Source organism: Capsicum annuum, chromosome 10, assembly GCF_002878395.1.
Source record: "Capsicum annuum cultivar UCD-10X-F1 chromosome 10, UCD10Xv1.1, whole genome shotgun sequence".
NCBI classification, from domain to species: Eukaryota; Viridiplantae; Streptophyta; class Magnoliopsida; order Solanales; family Solanaceae; genus Capsicum; species Capsicum annuum.
Window position 1 is genome coordinate 213,786,877 of NC_061120.1, and position 8,496 is coordinate 213,795,372.

Genomic DNA, 8,496 nt, shown 5'->3' on the forward strand with positions numbered 1-8,496 from the left:
ATTTTGGGTATGTTCGCTTGAAGAAACATGATAGTGTTGAGGAGTAGATGGTTGGGAGTTCCTTTGACTCTCCACATGCTCCAATCTACCACTCATAGTAGACACACCCCCTTTCAATGAAGCCATATTCGTTTGCACCTTTTCCCAACTCGATTGCATTTTATCAATGCTACGGGTAAGAACTTTTATAGAGGCGATGATAGTATTAGTAGCATTACTATCCATGGCTTGTGATGTTGTCCCCTCCATTATCAATGTACCTAAGAAAACACACAAACAAAAATAACAAACAAATTAGTTCAAAAGGATATCCTCACCACACTCTCACATTTTTATTTTCCTTACACTTGGCTTCACAAGTGTTAAAAGTTGTCTTGTAATCCGTGAAAAGTTAAGGGGTGAGTCTACTCTTGTTCAGAATAGATTTTTGTTTGAAAGACTCAAAGAAATCTTGTTCGGACTTGAGCCAAGAACTACAACGAATCACAAATGATAAAAGCACACAAAAAACGCAAACACGAAGAAATTAAAGCGGATTCAAAACTAACTCACAACCTATTAGGTAATTACTAGTTTTTCAATTAGTACTAGAATCAAGAAATGAAACTAAAGAAATAATGAATTTGAAACTAAGAATCCAAAATTTTGAGCTTAAATCGATTTTTTTTATAAGTCATGGCATGACAGCTTGCTATTGGTCATTGAAAATTGTTGAAACTTTGAAATATTTTCTTGTCTCCAACTTGTAGTTGATCAATATTCACTAAGGAAGGTGTAGTTTCGGTTTTGATAGGTAAAAATACAAAAATTGGAGACTTTTTCAAGCTCAAAAGAGTTTGAAATTATAATGGCCCGCCCCTTGTACTTTCCTTGTACTTGAATATTTCTTTTGTTGCTTTCTTCTTTTGGATGACTTGGAATATTATTTGAAAAAACAAGTACTACACCCTCTTTCTTTCTTTTTCAAGATCAAACAATCACTTTTGAATATTTTTCTTCAACAAGATATGAAGATGAAGAAGAACAACAAGAACATTTAAAGTTTGACCAACTTTGACCCTTAAGCAAATGACCTCCAAATTTGATGATTCTTAAAGATCCAAGGTCACGTTGACAAATCAAGCACAAATACCATAATTTCAAGTCCAAAACGTCACAACCACCTTCACCAAAAAATGAGATCCACCTCAAGTTTCTTCAAACACAAGCTCAACAATGGTGGATGGCTCAAAACTATTTGAATTTAGCTCAAATTTTAGATCAAGACTCTATTAGTGCTAGGAACAAGGATCTAGCACTAGGAACTAACAAAACACACAAAAATTACCTATATCTAAGATCTAAGTTTTGGTCAAACAAGAAAAATGCGACACTACTATTTTTTTTATTTTTCAGATTTTGACTCTCTTTTTGTGTTGATTTTCTTAAGATAACAATAATCCAAGACTTAGAATTGTAGGAACAATTCTAAAATGTGACTCTTGATACCAAATGATATAGATATAACCTAGAATAGATGAAGACTATCCTAAAGAACCAAACACAAACCAAAAACTAAAGGTAACAAGCAACAAAACACCAAACTAGAGCAAGAAAGCAAAGGATAGATATCTTGACATAAGAGTATACAAGCAATAAGACCCAAAGGATGTATCAAATCCTAAGACCCCTAAGACTCGTATAAACAACACCAAGATCTTACGTAAACCCAAGAGGGACTCACTTCACCTCAAAAACCCACGTTTCTAAGCCAAAACACAACACAAGTGATTCCACACTATGTATTGCCCTAGTTTCGGTTTCACTCTCTCTCAAGAGAAGAAAATGTGTTCTTTTAAGTTCAATATCAATAAACAATTAAGTAGAAAATAATCCTATTAGAGTCTATTTATAGACTATTACAAACTAAAAAGACCAATACACCCTTAATAAAGGGGCGGCCATAGAGTGCAAGGCTCCTACTCCTCTCTTCAACTTATGCCAATGACCAATATACCCTTAACGAGGGGCAGTCATGGTGTGTAAGGTTCCTTCTTCTCTCTTCAACTTGTGCCAATGCTTTCAAGTGGTTCAAAAGACCTTCACACACTTTGCAAACCCGAACTTGGCTCCTTGTGAAAGATCGTGTACTCTTTGCACCCGTATTATCCTCTCTACATTCATCTGCTTATTTACTCGTTATAAAAGAAAATAATTTTTAATAAATATTTTATTTTTCCCTCATTTTTAATAAGTTAAAGCAGTCTACCCTCACTCTCACCCCCACCCCACCCCTACCCCCTTAGATATCTCCCCATTCTTTCCTCATTTTTTGGGTCAAATTTGTGGAAAATTGGTTCAAACTTTATTATTTTTAGCTAAAATAATGAAGATCCAATTGTTTATTTATTTTTATGTTTTTTTAGATTTTTTATTTAATATTTTATATATAGTCAAAATATTTTTTTATTAGATATTAAAAATTTTAAAAAGAGAAAATAAAAAAAATTAATACTTAATAAAAATTAGAGGGATTAGGTTATGATTTGTGAACCACAAAATTTTTTATCGGATTGAGCCTTGACCCGTATGTTTTATTGACTTATTTTTTATCCACGCAAATTTGACCAACTGCCACCTTATTGGCACCTTTTAATATAAATCCCGACTCCGTCACTGAAATCTCCCAAACGACGTATTCAAAGAAGGAAATAAAAGCTAATAGTAATAAATTTTATTAGGGGCTGTTTGCTGTGAGGTATAAGGTATAATAGTCCCGTGATAAAATGTTGGATTATTTTATCTTACGTTTGGTTGGAGGTATTAGTTAGTTTCAGGATTATTTATCTCACCATTTTCATATACATGATGAAATAATTAATTTCGAATTAACTAATTTTGAAATTAATTATCACCATATAACTTATCCTCACCAAATGACCCCTTAGAATACAACTAGGACTCATTTTTCTTAGAGTACAATTAGGATTCTAATTATTTTTAATAGGGAAAAGGGTCAAATATACCCCTTAACTTTGCGAAAAGGTTCAAATATACTTTCCGTTACAAGTTTGGTCCAAATATGCCCTCGCTGTTAAAGTTTAGGAGCAAATATACCCCTAAACTTTGCGAAAAGGTCCAAATATACCCTCCGTTACATGTTTTCTCAAATATGCCCTCCCTGTTAAAGTTTTGGAGCAAATATACCCCTTAACTTTGCGAAAAGGTCCAAATATACCCTCCGTTACAACCCATAACCCGACCCACCAATTTGAACCAACCCATAATCCGACCCAAGTTTTGTTTATCAAAATTTCAATCTTATAATATTATCGAAATATTTCATCAGTTCAATGATTCTTCAAATATTATGTTAATGTTGCATTTTTCTTATTACCAATGTGTTCTATTTCAAATATTGTGTTGATATTTCTTATTAAATGTTGCATTTTGAATTATTTCAGTAGATTAGAGTCCTTCGCGATAAAATCAAACAACATGAAAACAAACCAAAGTTTGGAAAATGCAATATCAACATAATGTTTGAAGTAGAACACACTGGTAATAAGAAAAATGCAACATTAACATAATATTTGAAGAGTCATTGAACTGATGAAATATTTCGATAACATTATAAGATTGAAATTTTGATAAAGAAAATTTGGGTCGGGTTATGGGTTGGTCCAAATTGGTGGGTCGGGTTATGGGTTGTAACGGAGGATTTATTTGGACCTTTTCACAAAGTTAAGGGGTATATTTGCTCCTAAACTTTAACAGCGAGGGCATATTTGGGCCAAACTTGTAACGGAGGGTATATTTAGACTTTTTCACAAAGTTTAGGGGTATATTTGCTCCTAAACTTTAACAGCGAAGGCATATTTAGACCAAACTTGTAATGGAGGGTGTATTTGAATCTTTTCGCAAAGTTAAGGGGTATATTTGACCCTTTTCCTTTTTTAATATTCTTTCATGAATATTAATTATCTTATGAAAGTTACGTGATTGTCCTTTAATTTACTTGATGGTATAAAAAGTTTTATATGGACATAAAACTTAATTTCATATATAATAAGAATACATATTTGCTAAAACAAATCATTATTGTTGTCAATTCATTTCTTTTTCTATTTGTAACACACTTTTACAAATAAAAAAAATGGTCCTCACCATTCACGATATTTTTCATAAATAGTTACTCCATTCTTTTCATAACCCAAATAAAAATCCTCAGCAGTCACTTTATAGATACATTTCTTAGTATGTTCTGGAATAAATTTATATGCATCTAAAACACAATTTTGTGGTTCGTTAAATACGTCGAATGCTTTATCTTTGTCACCCCACCAAAAATGACAAAAGAATAATGTTCTAGCCCACGCTTCAAATCTCCAATTGAAATCCGATCCTACTTTAGGGTAATTGCATCCTAAATCATCGTCTCCAGATGCACAATGAAGTTTTAGCTGAGGAGAATTTTCAGGAAGTTGATTGAGGATGTGCACTTCATTTTTTTTGCCATGAATTCTATAAGGCATGATGGTAAATAACAAGAAGACAATCTTAACCAAGGAGTGAACCATGTTGAAAAAAACAAGCAATTAGGATACTTTGGAATTATGAAATTCCAAGTGTTTTTCATGGTGTATGTATATGTTGGAGAAATATGTTTACTTGTTATATTATGGAAAAAAAAAAAAAATTCTGTCATACTTTAATAAAATTGCAAATCTTAATAGACTACAATTCTTGATTTAGTCAAATTAGAAAGCTATTTATCACATTACTCTTTATACTTCTTTTGTTTTTTTTTCTAATTGCTTATTTTTATTTTTATAGTCAAACAATATATTAGCTTCAAAATTTAGTCAATTTGACTAAAGTTTCAAAGATAAATTAGATTACACTAATTTAGATATTCATAAACTATATGAAAAGTATTATAATTACACTTTTCCTTTTCTCAATTTGAATCTTGAAATGTTGGTCAAAATTTGTATAGTTTGACTCTATAAAAGAAATGAGAACAATTAAAAAGGAATGGAGGAAGTAGTTCTTTTTAATTTGGTTACCTTACTTAAGAAATTACTTATCTCTAGAAAGTAACAACTTTTTTCATTAAATTACTCTTAATTAAATAAAGTACCTATTTAATTAGATTTATTAATTATGGAAAAACCACTTAGTTAAATAAGGGTAAATCTAAAAAGAAAAAAAAAAATAGTATTTTCTTAATTATATAAAAAAAATTATTTGAATTAAATGAAAATTAAAACTATGGATCAGAAGAAGTATTTATAATTATTCACATTTTCCCCTTGTCCAATGTATTGTCAAATCCAGGTCTTTTTATATGTACATATCTGATTAATGAGTTGAATAAACACTTGTTGATTAAAGGCATTTGAAAACAGATAAGGGAATTAATGGAGTATCTAGCATATACAATCAAAGTCAATTTGAAATTTGAAATTAATGAGTTCTTATAATGATCAATATATAATAATAATTGAATTCAAAATCAAATTTATACAAATCTAGGTGACACTCTAATATCTTCTCATGTATATAGTGTGATTTAGTTATCGAAGAAGGAAATCATCCATAACCCTTTTCCGCTCCTTTAACTCTACCCATGTATGAGGTGACATGATCGAAATTTCTGTATTCTTAATCAAAATTATATATCATGTTTGAAATTTCTTGATTGAAAGTGTGTTACGTTTAGGATCAATGAATTTGCTCGTTACCTATTCCAATTAGTTGAAACAACATGTTTCATAAATGGGCGGAACTAGTCTGGGATTCGAACCCCTTCGATGAAAAATTATGCTATTTATATATGATTGGAATTACTTTTTTATGTATATACATTAGGCGTCAAACCTCATTCTGTTAGTTCGTGTGTTTAGTTCTTTAATTACATTTTGAACCTCCTTAGTGAAAATCTTGACTCCGTCACTATTTTTCTTTTTTAGTTTTCCATTCGGTGTCTGGTGCCCGCATTGGAGCCCCGACCAATCCGGATCGCGCGTTGCAGGGCCCATTAAGGTGGCAGTACTCTCAGCAAAGTTTTCTCTATACCCAGGATCGAACCCTCGACCTCAGGTTAAGGGTGAACCGTCACTAGTTTCATATACCAAACAAAGTAAGTGTTTGGCCATGAGTATTATTCACAATATTTTGAAATACATTCTCTTTATTTCGTAATACGTGTTTGATTATAAAAATACATTTAGATTCGAAATATTAACTCAAAAATACTATGATCAAACACAACTTCACTCTATTCTCAAAAGTTTCAAAACATACCAAATAAAGTGAATATATTTTTAATTTTCATGGCCAAATGAGTCCAAAATTGTGTAGTGTGGGGATAGAGTTGGCAGGGGACGAAGCCACCTTTGACAAAGAGTGGTAGATGCACACCATTCGTTGAAAAATTATATGGTGAATAGAGGTTAAATATTTAGTCAGTATGAATCTATATCTGTATCTATCATCTATCTATAATGTTATTTGAACTTTTTGTCCTTCATTAAAAGTCCTTGTTTTAGACAAAATCATTTTTTTACTATTTTTCCTAATATTTAAGAGTTAAAAATTAATTAAATATATTTATGGTAAAACAGTTATCAAAATAAATGACAACTGATAACTTTTTGCATTAGTTTAAGAATTCTAAATCAACTAAGTTTGATCTTAAGAAGATTCAAAAAATCAGGAAATAAATATAAAACTATTAGAATAAGAAAATTTTAAGAAGTACCACATTTTAAAAAGTTTTAACTACGTAATAAGAATGTAATCAATGATTTTGCAAAGATTTGACTTTAAAAATAAGGAAAGATTTTAAATATAATAAAAATAACCGTAACACAATATGATTCAAATGGATGCGTCTCTTTTGACCTGTAGCAACAAAGGAAAGAGGTACTATATGGCAAACGCAAAAGTAATGATATATCAACCACTTAAAACTTCTGATGGTAAAACATATATGTGTATATGTTTATATTTACATTATTATATTAAAGTGTAAAAAAATTTTGAAAAGTGATTTGAACTTTTACACTTTTTGTAAAATCACCGCAATAGATAAAATTATTTAATTTTAAATAACCAAATATTACGCGTGCGAAACACGTAAGGTTAAATTAATATATATTTAATTTTACACATCCTTAATATAATTGAGAATAAAATTTACACATCCCTCACTGAATTCTGACTCCGTCACTTAGAGTTGGTGATGTCCAATATCAAGTGGTTGGGTTGGGGTGGGTGTGGGGGTAGGGTAGGGAATGAAAGGACCACATATAATAGAGGTAGATTCAAAAATCTCAGTAAAGTTACTGTATTAGATTCTGAAAGCTCACCTGGAGTAACAACATGTGCAATTATTGAAAGGGACTGATGAAGGAAGTAATTTACACCAATGACAAACAGCAGGTGATGTGGACCCTCAACAATTCAATTATTGTACTTTGTTGATAAAATAACAGTATCTTTACCATCTTAGGTTTTACCATATTCAACTATTATATTTTTGTCATTTTTTTAAATAATGAAAAGGACAGCACTATATTTTTCTTTAAATTTTAACTTAGGTAGAGGTGGATTTTGATGTATATCTTTAGTATATAGTAATTTCATGTGGTATATATTTTAATTTTACTATCTTTGACATTTTTACTTTTTTTAAATAGCGATAAAAGATAGATTCAAATTTGAAATATATATATATATAAGAATAGAAGAATATTTATCGCGCCTGCTACAATCACTTGATGGTACACATTATGTTATAGTAGTAGTGAACAATCGCACTTTCTTTGGTACTCAAGACTCATGATTACATATTTACTAACACCAACTATTTATGAGTATGGTTTCACAATTTTTTTCCCTCTAAACTATAAAAGGAGTGTGATGGAATGATTTAACTCTCTTCACTCTTAATTATGACTTGTTTAGCCATAAAAATCATTAGTACTTTTTTAGATTTTGTCTTTTTTTACTTTATTTGAAAATATTTTGAAGTTGCATTTCATAAAGATATTTTCAATGCACTTTCACTTTTATAATTGTATATAAGTATATTTAAACATGAACACTATTTTAAATATTCTTTGCAAAAAGTATAACAAAACATAATTTCATCTTCAACTTTAAACTTCATGAGTTTAATAAAATGATTTTTTTTTTTTTTGAAATCGACTAAATTCCTGCTTAAATTTGAAGGAAATAAAATATTTCAATAAGGATCATTTTAGTTTTCTTTGAGAATTTAAATCGAATTAGTAATTTTTGAATCTTATATAATATAACCCTAAAAAATTATGTTTTTCTCCTTTAATCCAAAGTGTAGTTGGAAGTGCAGTCCTCCCACTTCAAATTGTCTAAATTTATTATATACTTTTGAGAAAATACCCAATTACCTCCCGAATTATACCCGAAAGAGCTGTGACACACCTCAACTTCAAGGGGGTCCTATTACCCCCTGAACTAATTAAAAGT